Source organism: Chionomys nivalis, chromosome 1 (assembly GCF_950005125.1).
Source record: "Chionomys nivalis chromosome 1, mChiNiv1.1, whole genome shotgun sequence".
In the NCBI taxonomy this organism is placed as follows: Eukaryota; Metazoa; Chordata; class Mammalia; order Rodentia; family Cricetidae; genus Chionomys; species Chionomys nivalis.
The window spans coordinates 142181783-142198290 of record NC_080086.1 but is presented as its reverse complement, the minus strand read 5'-3'; the positions used below and the strand labels follow the sequence as shown (position 1 = coordinate 142198290).

The following is a 16508-nucleotide window of genomic DNA, read 5'->3' as shown; positions in this document are numbered from 1 at the left end:
CGGTCTGGTTGGACTTATGGATGCTTCAGGTTGTGCCATTTCCTAAAGGTGTTCAAGGTGCACCATGTTGTGAGGGCCTAAGCTTTGCCGCTGGGCTAACATGCCTGAGCCAATCCACAGCTTAGACAATTAGAAGGTGTGACATTCTGCCTTCCCTGAATCCTAAAATCTTAACAAAACTAGAGTGTTTTCTTCAACCAGCAGGTTCTTTGGGCTCTCTCCCCGCTTCTCCTCCCTGACAGTCGGACTGTAATGAAGGAAGGCTGTTCTACCCAGACAAACCTCCGTAAGTGTGGAATGTTCTTTCCACGGCAACAGAGCTCAATGTTGTCGGCCCGCTGGCTGCTTCCCTTGAGACAGTAGCACGGTCTTCCTTGTTAGGCCAAGGAAATGGTAAACACAGACTACAAGTTCACTAAATAAACCCTGATTTTCCCCCTTCCTCCTTCTATTCTTCTGACCCTCAGGTTTCCTGTTTTTTAATTCACCAATCAGGAGACTCACCCAAATGTTTATGTTCAGGCTTTCCCACATATGCTGAGTAGACCAGAACACTGACCTCACCCATCGTCCTGAACAACTTGCCCATTTGGAAACCTAGTTCATATTATTGGAGATGGACAAAAACTGTATGTGCTAGGATGTTCATTGTTCCTGCATCCACACCCTCTTGGTGCTAGTCAGGGTGTCGCACCTGGTTCCGAACCCTTGGCGGGTTATCTCACAGCTGCTCTGCTCAAACAGCGGGGTCGATGGATGGTACTCAGATTCTGTGTTTATTAGTTTCCATGGGCTGCTGTAACAAAACACGACAGGCTGGGTGGCTTAAAGGATAGAAACTTGTTTTCCCAAAGCTGTCCTTCAACTCACAAGGATCTGCCTGCCTTTGCCTCCAAAAGCGCTGGGATTAGTGTACACCACCACTGCCCAACTAAACGTTAGGACAATCTAATGGAGTCCCCAGCATAAAATCCAGTCCTTCAGGGCCCTTCCAGCTTCTATTCTTTCTGAATTCCACCCTCAACTTGAGGCAACTCTGATCTATCCTCCTGCTGCTGGGAAGAGAATGACCACAGGAGCAGAAATGTCCTGATCTCATTAGGTCGCCTGTGCTAGATATATGTTTATATATAACACATATGTGTGTGTGTGTGTGTAACATGGGTGTGTATACAAACACACATCAAAGTGGCCTCAGTCACATTTCTCTTAATACAAATGAGTTTCATCTTAAATATCACACTTCTTTGAGGGGGTGTGTATAGGCACGTGTTCACGTGGGTGCATGGGCATGTCCAGGTATAGGAGCATGTGTGTCTGCCTTTGTCTGAAGGTCGGGGTTAGCTTCAGCCTTCATTCCTCAAGAGACATCCACCTGCTTTATGTGACAGTCTCTCACTAGACTAAGCCTCCCTAATCAGGCTAGACCTGCTAGCTAGTGAGCAGAGTATCAAGGACTCACTGGCCACCACCTCCCCGGGGCCGGGAGTTCAAGCGCATTACTCTACCTGGCCTCTTTACAAGTGTTCTGAGGACTGAACTCTGACCCTTGAGCTTACGTGGCAAGGCCAAACGTTAAGTTTCTGTATCTTCTTGGGCTTATTCTTTTTCATGGCTGTTGTCTATGTTCCCATCACAACCAGTTTCCGTGTTCTTGTTCATTAGTCGTGAGGCATATGCTTGTCTTGTTTCTTCATCTGGATCCTTCCAGCCACTCTTCGTGACAGGACCGAGCTATTATAGTCTTGCCTTTCTTTGTATTGTGGTTGTTTGGTATTGGCTTGCTTCTTCGGACGTTTTCTGGTTTTCTTTCTTTCTATTTAGTTTTTGACTGATTGCTGGGACTATTCAGGCTTGGCAGTTTCCTAGGTAGTTACCAATGAATTATCCTCATTCTTTTTTTTTTTCTTCCAGCTCTGGGCTAAGTAATCATTCACCAGCAGTAAGGCATGTGCTTTATTGAATGAAAAAAAAAAATAAAACGAATGCTAACTGCGGGTGATGTGAGCTCCCCCCAAAGCACATCCTAGCTCCCCAAATATATGATTATGATATGGTCATACTAGGAATAGGGATTTTACAGTTGCCATTAAAGGTTTAAAAATGATGCGCCCTGTGAATTCTCCAGGTGGAGTCCGCATAACTGGCCATAAACTGTCACCAACAATGGCCACTCTGGAGTGGCACAGCGGGAGCTGGCCATGCTGGTGGGATGCAAAGTCAGTCAGGCAGCAGCAGCATAAGGAATGCCTGGACCTCTGCCTGCAAGTGGCAAGGCCTATTCTCTTCTGGAACCTGCAGCCTTGTCCAGATAACTCGATTGCGGACCTTTGGCCTCTAAACCGGTGGGAGTAAACTTGTCTTGATCTAAGCCACTGCATCGTTGGTAATTTATTATGGCAGACAGAGGGTTTACCGCACCACCCTTCACTCTTTCCGTGCGCTCTCTATTAAATTAAGCGTGCATATTTTACTCTGTTGACAGGTCCCCAGAAAAAGAGTAAGGTGTACAAAGTCCAAGAGAAAAGGGGGAAGAGAAGCTGGAGGTGGGTGGAGAATGCTAATTCCAGAAGGACAGAAGGAAGAGAGGAGGAAAAAAATTAAACAGAGAGGGAAGGTCAATAGAGAGGAATCAGGTAAAGGTCGGTTAGCATTCACACGAAAAAGCCCTTTCCTTTACCGCCCCACTCCACCATCCATATCCCTCCCCTGTCGTGATCTCCAGCCCTGCTAGGCATCCTGCCACAACTTCATTTATTTGTGCTCTTCAGATTTTCACACGCTTCTGGTCTCCAGCCTGCAGTCAGGAGTCAGTTCGTCGGAAGCCATAAGTTTCAAGCTCACCCAGGAAGCTCCCTTTGCATAGCCATAAAGTTCCTTAAAAAGTGGTGGGACCGCATCATTACCCCAGGCAGGGTCTCCTAAGCAAGCTTAAAGCTTAGGCTGCCACAGCACCCACTTGGAATGCTTCTGCGGTCATATCACCCCACTCTCCTTGCCACCCACAAACCAAGTGAGCTCAACAATGCAAGCAGCCCACATGTGCAAAAAATGCCAAAGGCTGGGGAAGCCGCTGTGGTTGTTTTTACTGCTTATGGTCCTTCTGGGTTTGGATGTAGGATTTTTAGCATCTCTGCTGCCCCTAATGGTCTCTGGGCGTGCAGGTTCCCTAAAGGGTCCAGGGAGCAAGGGCAGGTGTTGACTTGAGGTCTGGAAAGTAGTCCAGAGACAAGTGCCATCTTCGGCCCTTCACCCTCATCATCTTTGTTTGCAAATTCTCACCCAATTTTTGGAAAATTTTTCTGAATTTCTTTCTAGGCACTTTTTTCATTGTTTCTGCAGAAAAGATTTTTTCAGTGTTTTGAAAGTCTATTTTATAATGCCATCGCCTAGTTTAAAAAAAATCCTTTTAGATTTTACATTTGATGAAAACAAACCTCTTTGGTATACAGCTCTGTGAGCATCAGGAACTTTTTGGAGTATAACAATTGCCATCATCGGTTGGTGGTGGTGCACACCTTTAATCCCAGCACTTGAGAGGCAGAGGCAGGAGGATCTCTCTGAGTTCGAGGCCAGCCTAGCCTACACAAGGAGTTCTAGCTACACAAAGAAACCCTGCCTCCAAAAACAAAAACAACAAATAAACGAAAAACACAGTTGTCCCACCAAGATAAACAACATTCACTTTTCCCCTCAGTGCTGGCGGCCTCCCAGCTCCCAACACCAAGGGTTTCAGAGACCCAGAAAGCCCCACGGGCTTCGTGGTGCTCAACCATTACCTGACAAGAGCTACATGGAGGAGTGTGAGCCCTGGAAGCCCATGTGGCAGTATTTAAAGCAGTCTCTGGCCCACTGTCTTGTGCCACAAACCCCTTGGTATAATTACAACAAAGCTAGCCTGCTGAGAATGATGACATCTTTGAGCAAGCATGGCCTTGCCAATGTGGGAGACATAACAGGAAGCGGAACTATGGATGCTAAGGAAGATGATGGCATTGATCTCTTTGGATCTGAGAAAGAAAATGAAGAAGCAAAGAGGCCCCGCAGTATGAATCAAAGAAAGCCAAAAAGCCTGCACTTGATGCCAAGTCTCCCATCTTGCTAGATGTGAAACCTTGTGATGACGAGACAAACATGACAGAATTAGAGGCGTGTGTCAGAAGCATCTGAGCTGATGGCTTTGGTGTAGGGATTTTCTACATTGGTTCCGGTGGGAGATGGAACTTGAAAGCTTTGAATACAGTGTGTAGTTGAACAGGGTAAAATCGGAACAGACATGCTGGAGAAGTGGGTTATTTCTGAGGACTGTGTGCAGTCTGGGAAGTGGCTGCTTTTAACAAAACCTCAAGTCCATCCTCACCTCTTCACACTTAAATAAAAGCTTGAAAGATTTAAAAAGAAGACCGTAAGTTTCTCTCTCAGAAAAATAAAAAATTACACAGATTGCATCTTGTTAATCAAATCCTCCTTCCTTAGGCTGTAGTAACACATGCAATCTCTTCCCTATGGCGTTATGTCTTCCAGAATTTTATACAAATGAATTTAACTTTCTTGATTCCTTCACTAATACGTAGGTTCGTTATATGCACCTACTTTGAAAAATCCTATGCTTCACTCCTTTTTACTGCTGGCCAGTTAACTTCCCTAAACACGGTTGGTTTATCCAACTGCCCAGTGAAGGACATTTGGGGATTTCCAGTGCTTTTTTTTTTTTTTTTTAATAGTAGCGCTGTTGTAACTATCTTAAAACCAGCACTTGGGCTCTTGGGTGAAACTGCACTTATGTTTCGTTTTATTTTTTCTCTAAGGTAAACATATGGACACATACATGTTCAACTTCATGAGAAACTGCCCATCTTACTAGCATGTTTTCTGAGCAATTTCCCCATTTTGTGTCTCATTAGTAATACATTCAAGTGCTTTGTAAGAACTAGATGCTGCTGGTGTATTTTTAAAGATGTGAGTTTCACACTGTAACTTTAATATTTGTGTTCCTGGTGACTAATAACGTTGAGTAGTTTTTATTTGCTTAGTTACTATCCAGATAGTCTCCTTAATAAACTCTCTGAATCTTTTGACTAGTTTCTCCTTATTTTATTTTTAGTTTTCTGATTTTTTTAAAAAAATATAATCACATCATTTCTTCCCTTCTCTTTCATCCCAACCCTTCCTATGTCCCTTGTTCCCTCTCAGATTCATGGCTTCTTTTTCATACACACACACACACACGCTCACAGTTAGTACAACTCGCTTTTCCTACTGAGTGTCACTTGTATGTTTATGATTTTAGGGCTCATCCCTGGAGAAGACTCTTTCTTCTGACTTCAGCATTTAGTTGCCTATAGTTCTTTGTTTAGGGATGAGGTTCCGTGAGACTTTTCCCTTCCTCATTAGCGTATCTATTACTGTTGTCTTCATTCAGGTCTTGTTTAGGCAGCTATATTATTGAGGTATCATTAGTGAAATTTGCCTGTCAGTTCTACGGGTCACAATCTCATAGCATTTCCCCTGGTCCTCTGGCTCTCCTCCACTTTTCCCTTGACATTCCCCGGTCCTAAATATGTATTGTAGATGTATCTGTTCAGGCCGGGCACCTCATGATTGGTTGTTCTCTGTATTTTGACCAGATGTGGATTTCTGTAATGGCCTCTGTCTGCTGCAAAGTGATGCTTCTTTGAAAAGGATGGGAGCTGCCCTTATCTGCACGTATAAGAATAAGTATTCAGAATGCAGTTAGGAATCATGTTGGTTTTGAAAAGAGGGAGCATCATATTTTTTTAAACATCCAAGCCCCCCACCCCACCCGGAGGTTGGGTAGATTCCAGTCAGGCATGGTTTCCCTCCTGTTGATCAGGCTGTAAGTCCAATTAGACAGCTGTTGGTTACCACCAAGATGCCAGTACCATTATTGCACCCTCAGGTATGCTTTGCCATGCTGGTCACTGTTATGGCTTACTGGCATCACATCTGTGTAGGACTATCCATTGCTCCCCTCCACCTGAAGCTTGCAGAATACCTTCTGATACAATGAAGGCTAGTCCTTGGGAAGTGAGGCTCTCAGGTCTGATCCAGGGTGGAGCCTCTAGGTCCTATTTTTGAAGTGTATGGTGCCTACATCAATAGGGACTTACCTTCAACCTTTGAGAGGCAGCTAAAAATTAGCCCAGTTTTTAAGAGTTTCTTTTTCTTGATTTCTGGAAGTTTCTTTTAAAATTTTTATGAGACTTTCATAAGTATATATTTACATAATTTCCAAACCTCTATCCCCTGACTCCAACTCCTCCTGTGCATCCCTCACCCTTTCTCAAATTCATGATCTCTTTTTTTAAATTTTTGTTTTATATATGTGTGTGCATATGTAAATACAGCCCATGTTAATTTAGAGTTAATGCTCCTTATATCTATATTTGTTTAGCTCTGATAACTTGGGATTGGATAACTTATCAGTGGGCTCATTTCTGGAGAACACTGACTCCCCTTTTTCCAATAGCCATTAATGGCCTGTGTAGCTCATCATCTAGAAGTAGGGCCTAATGAGATTTCCGTCATTCACATCTAGTTATGTCATTGTGTCAATGTTGTTTAGGTGATCTTATTTTGGGGATCCCATGAGTGCAGCTTCCCTTTCATATCTAAAAGATATCAATCTTACAGCAGACTTCCTGTCTTCTGGCCCTCAGAATCCTTATTGCCCCTCTTCCTTGATATTTCCCAAGCCTATGTGCAGAGGTTGCTGTGTCGTTGTATCCACTGGGGATGGTCTCCTCAGCCATCAGTAGCTATCTGTGTTTTGACCAGCCTCCATTTGCTACAAATGAAGCCTCTTCAATGAGGAGTGAGAGCTACACTCATCTGTGGCTATAAAAGTCAGTACTTAGAATGCAGTTAGGGAAAGTGACAGCCGCAGGTTTGCCCCTAGGTTTACAACACCAAGCCTGGATTTCCTCCTACTGAGTGGACCTTAAGTTCGATTAGATACTATTGGTTATCCCCTAAGATAAAAGTGTTGTTGCTGCATCCTTGGGGTTATCTTGCTGTGCTCCTCATTGTTGTGATTCATAATTTTCACAGCTGGGTAGGACAGCCGGTGGATTTTTTTCATTTGACAACTTACACAGCACCCTCAGGACCAAGTACAAACGAAGCTAGTACTTGGTGAGGGGGTTTCCAGATTAGTCGCTTCTTGATGCCTCCAAACTTCATGTCAAAAGCATGTGGTGTCTTCAGTAGTAGGATCTTACCTTTGTCATCTCAGAGACAACCAAGGGCCATGACAAAAGCTTATGTTATTTTGAGAGTCACTCCGCTGACCAACAACTCAAAGGGAGGTGCCCCATGCCCGGCACTGGGGTTTGTTACATAGCCTATCACTCTTGTGAGGAAGCATTATCAGCACAAATGACACTACTTAATTCTAACCATGTGTGTATACACGTGCTGATAGAGCTTACATATGTCCTTCACACAGAACAAGCATATGGTTGATATTGATGTCAGGTTAAGAGTGACGTCAAGATGATAGGGGTGAATTGTAATTTTATTACCTACAGCCTTCCTAACCTTTCCAATGATGTTTGTTATTTCTGAACACACATGAATCAAAATAACTGACAATACACAGTATTTATCGTCAACAATTGTGGTATATATGGACCACCTATTGACGTTTTCTGTCCCCCCTCCACTTTATCTGGTATTGTTGGAAAGAAGTACAATAAAATCCTAGAAGAGATTCTTGTACCCTATTGACTCAATGTAGCAAAGATCAAATATTATTCTACGTGGGAATGAACCATTCAGCCACACCTTACCAATCACAAGGACAGATGCTGCCTTGGTTGATCAAGAGCATATAAAAGAGATTTTTATCTTTCCTAATTCCCTATATTACTTTGAACATAATATTAAATGGCAAAGGTCTCCTCAAGAATGTCTATCACTGCTATTAGGTTTTAAATAGCAAGCTAATTCTGATTGAACTTAAGATAATTCAAGGTTATGCTAAGTGACTCAATTCGAAATTTTAAATTTCCAAACCAGGGGGGCAAACAGCTAAATTGTTCAGCAAAATCTTATTTTCTTTAGAATAATTGATAAATATATTTATATTCCTTTTTATGGGAATCCAACCTTGAAAGAAATCCTTCTTTTTCTCCTTTAGGTAAATTTAAAGAGCAATGATTTTGGTTTCACAGTGAATCCTGTTATGTCTTATTCTCAATTAACAAAAGTAAATGTGATCAGTAAAAGTTGTCCAAAATGTTGTTTCCATAGAAAACGTGTCTCTTTCACAGGAGAAGCTTAGCTTATTGAAAAGTAATGCTGTCTTTTTCATTAGTTTGGCTCTGTGACATGAAGTTATATGTCATTGGCTATAGGCACATGATCTGGTTCTCCTGTTCTTGGTGTTCTGCATGATAGACATATTTCTGTTGTGAAATCATAAGCATCCAAGGAAACATTGCTTATTCAGGCCATATATTTATAGAACTGGCTCATTTTAATAAGCATAAGCTAAGATTAAAAACAAGCATAGAATATATGATGGGGGCAGTAATTTAATTTGGATTGTCAAAATTGTTTCTATTAAAAAAAGATTCACTCAAAATGTTCATGTAGTATCTGTTGATGTTTAAACTATATGAGAGAGCCCCAAAATGAGGATAATGAATACCAAAACATAGACAAATTTATAAGTAAGCAAAAACAAACTGACATTGTAATATAAGCTGATAATAAAATATTCATCCATGAGACAGTATGGAATTTAATCATTTTCCTTCCTTTGTATGTATGGTGTGTGTGTGTGTGTGTATGAGAGAGAGAGAGAGAGAGAGAGAGAGAGAGAGAGAGAGAGAGAGGGAGAGGGAGAGGGAGAGGGAGAGGGAGAGGGAGAGGGAGAGAGAGAACACTTCTAGCCTTACCTTCCTCCTCCTTTGAAGGAAGGACTTCTCCTCCATTTTCCATTGTTTTGTGTGCTAGGCCAGCTGGACTGTGGGTTTCTGGGACTGCCATGTCTGCGTCTCCCACCTTGGTAGAGGAACACTAGGAGCACACTGTCACATTTGTCTTTTACATGTGTTCTGGGGATTTGAACTCAGGACCTCACGTTTGCTCAAGTGCTTAAGCCACCACGTCATCAACCTAGCCCCCAAAGAAAGCAAAATCTCCAAATGTAGAAAACTATTCATTAAGGAAATTCCTCTCTACCCAGTGAAAATCCAACTCTCCCAAAAAGTATTGCAGAAAATATTAAAAATTACAAAAACAAGAACTAGGCATTCAGGGGAAAATAATCTTCTCAGGCTTATGGAAAGACATTTAATATTTTCTGACTTAATTTGGCAACTATCATTGAAAAAAAATAAACCCTCGCCTCCAGGATGGACAGGTGAGGACGATGGGTGTGGTGGCTTGTTTAAGAAATGTCCTACAGAGGCTCAGGTACCTTAACACTTGCCCCCGAGATGGTGGTGCTTCCTTGGGGAGGGGATGCAGCCTTGCTTGAGGAAGCACATCTCTGGAGGCTTTGAGAGCATCACCCCACTCCCAACTCTGTCTCTCTGTCTCTCTCTCTGTCTCTGTCTCTCTCTCTCTCTCTCTTTCTCTCTCTCTCCTTGGTGTTTATAGTTGAAGTTGTGATCTCTCAGCTTCCTGCTCCAGTTGCCCGCTGCCTGGCTTCCCTCACCATAATGGACTCTGCCACGGGAGCCACAAGCCCAAATACAACCTTTCTTTCCTCGATTGCTTTCGGTAATGGTGTTTTACCACAGCAATAGAAAAGCAGCCAATACAAGGGGTTAGCAGTAACAGAGGCAGTTATTCTGGCCTCCAAAGACAATTCTAGAAAAATTAAAAACATGATGCCAATCAACTCAGGTCACCAGAGACATTTTCTTATGTTGTTAGTAAAACATAAATGAATTCTTTCCTTTTAGTTGCGTAGGAAAACATTTTTCTGGTGCTGACTCATTTTCTTAGACAAGGAGCATATTTCCAAAGAAAATAATTTGACAGGATATTGAGTTGTTAACCTACTTTGAGTAACAGACTGTTAGCAAACCCTGGGTACCCACAGACCTTGGCTTAAAGGAAGGGCAGAAACCATGTCTTAGATACTGTGTGGCTACAATGTAAATATGCCCATGCATTTCTTGAATGCATGGATTAGCCAGTTGTCAAACCTCTGACTTCAGAAGATGACATGGAAAAAGAAGCATTGTATCTTCCAGTACTTGGGACCAGACAGGACTTCTGTGGGCCTGGTGTGAGGTACTGGTAGGACTGGGATTAATCAGTGTTCCCTTGAGGGCCTAAGGCAAGGAGAAGTCTTTCCAGCAGCAAGATAACTTACAAAAACTTAAGATCAGCCCACATTACCCAACTAAGCAGGACACCAATGAAAAGTCCGTTCGTCTTCAACCTTCACAGATGAGAACACTCAGACCCACTTGAGGCATCTGCATATTGGAGACAGCTCATTGGTCTCATCTGCTAGAATAACACCCTACTCTGTCTCAGGCTCCTTCAATCTCGCATGCTGCTGCTTACAAGAGAGTTTAACTGTAACCTTCACTAAACAGGAAATGACAAATCTCCCCTTTTAGTTCAATTTAAATGCCTTCTTTTAAATTATGGGTACCTCAGTGTGTGTGTGTGTGTGTGTGTGTGTGTGTGTGTGTGTGTGTGCCCATGTATGTGTGTGAAGTCCAGAGGGCAACATTGAATGTATTCTTCAATCCACCCTCTATCTCTTATTATATATCAGGGTTTCTTACTGAACCCAATTTGGTCAGACTGGCTAGGCAGCAAGCCCCCAGGGATTCTTCTGTCTATGTGGTCAGCCTACTACTATGGGCACCTGACTTCCTGGTTCTTACATGTGTGCTCAGAATTGAAACTCAGGTCTTCAGGCTTATACAGAAAATGCTTTACCAACTTAACCAACAACCTGCTCTCTCTCTCTCTCTCTCTCTCTCTCTCTCTCTCTCTCTCTCTCTCTCTCTCGTCTATGCTTAGTTGCTCTCTCCCCCTGATTTCAGATCAACTGAACCCAAGCATCCAGACAAAGAGCGCAAGCTGAAGGCGTTGGGATGCCCCTGGCAGGTGTTGCTACAGCAAGATAAAGAAACTGACAAGAGTCCACTCCACCCTCATATGGGAGCACGGGAATTTCTAGCCCTGGACTGCTCAGGCTGTACCTACCAGATAGGTGGTGTTAGTCTGTGGAGGGTCTGACTCAGCGGGAGTTGGCATTTAAGCTAAGGTGTTTAAAGATACATGGTCCAAAGAGATATGAACGAAATATTATTTTCAAACGTCCATTTATTAACTAGATAACCAACTCTTAGACAGATGTCTGGAATGAAAATGTTGCTTGGAATGCAGTAAGATACCAAGTAAATGTTTTGCAGTAACATCTGCAAACTATTGTAGCCAGCATCCCACGCTCCTAGACAGTAGCCAAGTGCATTCTCATGTTGGTACGACAAAATTAGTACTGATTGGAAGGATAGCTGGTTAAAAACACAAAGCCAGCCACAAGACCTTTCATCCCTAATTAAGATAAATATACTTTATCAGTTGAGAATGGTTTTCTCCAAGGTTTATTAATGAATAATACAGATTGACTTTTTCAAGACTGCAGTGAATTGGGATACGACAGTCACAAATACATACATACACAAGTGTACTACACATGTAAATATATAATAGGTTTTTCATTTTTGTGACAGCTGTGTTGCGTAGTCTCTCCTTCACTGGATCAGTAATTTGCCACGTTAGTTAATAGCAAACTATTGCTTCCAGGGGAGACTTGAGGTCGGTTCCCATGAGCCTCCTCTCACGGCACTTTTTCTGCTAATCAAATAAACATGAAGTATCTTTTTGAAAAAAATTATTTAATATACATTGTTGACTCATTAATTCTATTACAGAGCTTGCAGCACTAACCGAATGAAGCACACTGACATAATTTCCCTGTCAGGAACTCTCATTCCCTAAACGCTAGTCGGTTCTTCAGTGTTGTGCTTGGGGCCCATTTTAAACAGTGTAATTGCCAACAAAGGGCGCAGAAATGGAACAGGAAAAGGACACTGGTTTGTGAGGTGAGAGCGAAAGCCAGGAGGCAGGGAAGACCCTGGTTCCACGGTCTTGGAAATGTAAACACCTGGGTGACAGCTTTTCTAGTGTTCTGCACATGTCCACGAATGATTGCACGGTGGCTGTCACGAGAATGGACTGTCGGGTCGCTAACAAATGTCAACAAGTAGGAAAAACTGAATGTCTAAGCGATGCAGGCCGCCTTCCAACAGCCAAGGAAGTTTAGACCAGAGCTGTTGGCACTTGGGACTGCTTGCAGCCACACTGTCATGTCCAAACCCACCAGGAGCACTGCAGGTGTGTATCTACATTTGTCTTTGGGGGCTATGTTGCTGGGAAGAGTCATAGCACTGTCTGTTTCTCCTTGGCTTGCCTGAAATGGGAAAATGTAAAGATACCTTATTTTGAAAGAAGCAGGAAGTCTGAAACACAGCAGCCTCTTCTGTCATCCCAGCGTCAGGAAGAGGCAAAGCCACAGCCTTGTCCCGGCCAGGAGCTGAGCATGGCATTTTGTGTGACTTGGCAAGAGTCCCTGTGGGGAGGGTGGATCCCACAGGGCCTGGCACTTTGTTCTTCCTGGGTGATCTTTGGCTGTAAAGTGAGGATAATAACATTTATCTTGTAGTGCTGGAAGCAGAAATCATTTCGTGTTTTGTTCTTATCACAAATAGAAGCAATAACAATCATACTTAGAGGAAACACAGATAACGCATCAAATTCAAAGGAAGCCAAGGTCACGTTAACAAAATAAACATTTCTCAAGGACACTAGATTCAGGATAATAGAAAAAAATACAGCCTAGCTGTGGGCTGTCTCTGTAGACCCTTGTTGAGGGTTCCAGCGTACGGCAGGATGCTTCAGGTCACTTAGGACTGCCATGCCATTAGCCACGCCAACAGGGCTGTTGCCCTATTCTCTGCAAAACACTAGAGGTCAATGAGCATGCCAACGATTCTACAAAGGAGCTCAAAGTCTGGCCAACAGAAATATATAATTTAAAAGGAAGAACATTGGGACTGGAGAAATGATTCAGTGGTTGAGAACACTGGTTGTTCTTCTAAGAGGACCCGGGGTTCAATTTCCAACATCCACATGGCAGCTCACAATGTCTGTAAATCTAGTCCTTGGGTACCCGACACCCTCATGCAGACATGCATGCAGGCAAAACACCAGTGCACATAAATTTTTTTAAATTAAAATAAAAGCAAAAACATCAACTAAGAATTGCATCATCTTAAGATGGTGTGATGCTTAAAGTGCTGTCTCCCGGACTGCAGAATTCTGGCATCTGTTCATCCATAGTTACAGTTGGAATATTCAGTTGTAGGTATTGTGTGAGGGCAGCTTTCCCACAGACCTGAAGGGGCGTACACCTGACAAGGGAAGGAGGCAGCCTCCCTACTGTCCTAAGGATTGTCTGCTATTTCTCCTTTCTGTCTTCTCTAAGAAGACAATTCTTAGAAGACATTTTCTTCTATAGTGAAAAAAAAAAAACCCTGCTTTCCCCTATTTCTGTGTATGCTTCATCTGGGGCGTAGGGAAGTGGTTAAACTTTCTGCAGGTGAAGAATGAACTTCCTTGGAAAGTGTTGTACATATCTGTTGTGCTGGCAACAGCTCCTGGGGTCTCCCCTGTCTCTGAGGAGGCAGGATTGAGGATGTGGGAGAAAACACTTTGTGAGGTAACAATGGGAGAAGAATCTCTGGTCTTGGAAACCAGGGAGGAGGCAGGATTTGTGATGCTCCATTTTGATCCCCACTTCCTGGCTTATTCCCCATGCTCTGCAGTCTTGTGTGAGTCTCTAGTTTCAGTCAGGTCTGTTGTGTCAACAACCTTGCTCGGCAATCCATGGAGATTCTGAAAGGATAGGAGAAAAAGGTCTTCCTTCCATGGGGCGATGCCAAATTGACCCAATGGAATGGGTAATTAGGAGGTCAGAGTAGCCAAACAAATGGCCAGAAGCACTTGAGGAAACGTTCTAAGGTGAGGACTGAAGCACTATGGACTTGCATAGAAAATCTAGAAGCTCAAAGAAGCTTGGGTTACTCTTGAAGCAGTCTGTTTTCTTTGTAAATGCCAAATTATAGCAAATCAAGCACACAACTAAGGTCTTCCACAGAGACGAAGTCTGCAGAAGGCACATCAATCAGTCTCCCACAACCTCCAACCTGGACTCCAGAGTTGTCTGACCCCCTAACCACACAAGTGCAGAGGTCAGCCACAGATCCAAAACTGTGCTTCCCATCTCCGTGATCACAGAGGTAAACATACTTTGTCAGGGTTCTGAGAAGCAGTAACTGAAGGAGAACCTGAAAAACACCTATAACTTCACTACCCATGAATACGTTTGTACATTTCCTTTCAGGCTTGTTGAGGAGAGATGGCTCAGAGGTTAAGAGCACTAGCTGCTCTTCCAAAGGTCCTGAGTTCAATTCCCAGCAACCACATGGTGGCTCACAATCATCTGTAATGAGGTCTGGTGCCCTCTTCTGGCGTGCAGACATCCATGCAGACAGAACACTGTATACATAATAAATAAATAAATCTTAAGGCGGGGCTGGGCCTGCGGGAGTTAAGGGGCAGAAGACGCGACTGACTAGCGTCCGCACCATTGAGACCCTGGACCAGGGCTGCGGTGGATTTGTGTCCGGTGTTCGGTGTAGCGTGACCAAAGAACTTAACTCTGGAAAGGTCCTTGGGTGTCTGGGCGACCCGCAAAGTGCTGTCTCTGCTGCCTTCCCTCCTCTCCCCCTACCCGGCGTAGGTCCAGCCACAATGTTTGAGGCGGTTTGCAACGATCGTCTAGGAAAGAAAGTCCGCATCAAGTGCAACACCGATGACACCATCGGGGACTTGAAGAAACTGATAGCGGCCCAAACTGGCACCCGGTGAAATAAGATTGTTCTTAAAAAGTGGTACACGATTTTTAAGGACCACGTGTCTCTGGGAGATTATGAAATCCATGATGGGATGAACCTGGAGCTTTATTACCAGACGGGAATTCCTTCTCCTTGCCTACCCTGCCTTCCTCTCCCACCCTCATTTGACACGGGTATAGATGCCCATTTTTAACAATTCACATGAATAAAAACTTCAGTGCTGCAAAAATAAAAAAATAAATCTTAAAAAAAGCAAAACTAGTCAAATAGATTAGCTATAGTGAATGCTTCCATCCTTAAAAATGCTTTGGAATAAACAAGCTTGAAAGTTTAAGAAACTGTACTAAATATATAGGTTATTTCCAGTCACTGTTATTTCTGTTAGGAAAATGCACAGGTGAATGAGCCAGGAGCTCAGAAAAAAGGAAGTACAAATGTCCTATAAACATGCAAATTTGTGAATATGAAAGAATTAAAAATGAAGCGACACAAGTCACAAAGTTTAAAACTTGTTAACGGTCCCCCAATGCTTTTGAAGATATGGAAAATTAAAATTACAAAAACTAGATAAATGAGAAGTCAATATTATAACTTTAAAAGGTAATAGCAACTGCAGTATTGTTTATAACATAGAAAACTGGAAACAATTAAGGTGACCATTTATCGACGGGCGATTTGGAAAATTACAGTAAATTAATACAAAGGGACATTATGGAATCTTTAGAAAGAGTTTATATATGGAATATATATGTGCGTGTGTGTGTGTTGATATGCAAAGTTATCTGGAACATATTGATACATTATAAAGTTAAAAATAGAAAAGGTAATCCCAATATTTTTTACTCTCACATACATCCCTTTAGTTTTGGGGCACAGATCAGGTGGGAAAGTGGAGTGCCAACTGAATCCAAGGATTGTCTTTGTCACACAGTACCATGGGGGCAGTGTTTCTTAGGTTCCAGGATGGTAATTCTTGTCCTCCTGATTTATATGCCACAAAACAATGGCACGATCTTAGCTGCATCCTCTTAATTGTGATTGGCTCTTCTGATCTGGTGTGCAGTTTACGCAGCAATTCGGGATGACAACCGTTTCTGCATCACTAGAATGCCTGGCCTGGTCAGCACCACCCTGTGCCCTTTGCCATCTTCATGTAAGCACCTTGAACTGTCACTATGGATTCGCCTAAGCTCTCAACATGACTTTCTTCTGTTTCAAGTGTGGGGCTTTCACTTGCAAGCCCTCTGCTAGTCAACAGAAGCTTAAAGGCTCTGCCCAAATTCAAATCGGAGAGTGGAATGAGAATAACATGTATTGCAACAGTTCTGGTAGAACCAGAGAGCATCTAGTAGCAAGCACAAAGTCTCACCAGCCAAGGACACTCAACTGAAATTGTTGCACTGGCTCTTCTTGACCAACTGTGAAGCTATAGCTCAGAGAGGAACAATGTTGCAGAGTAGTGGAGTGGAGTAGTTATGATATTCCAAACACAAATAATGTTACTTCTCACCATAAGTATGGTAGATT

General features: G+C 42.9%; 1 pseudogene; it reads left to right on the top strand.

The window, feature by feature from the left end:
* Positions 1 to 14877: 14877 nt before the first annotated feature.
* On the top strand, positions 14878 to 15199 carry LOC130885830 (ubiquitin-like protein 5; annotated as a pseudogene).
* Positions 15200 to 16508: the final 1309 nt, after the last annotated feature.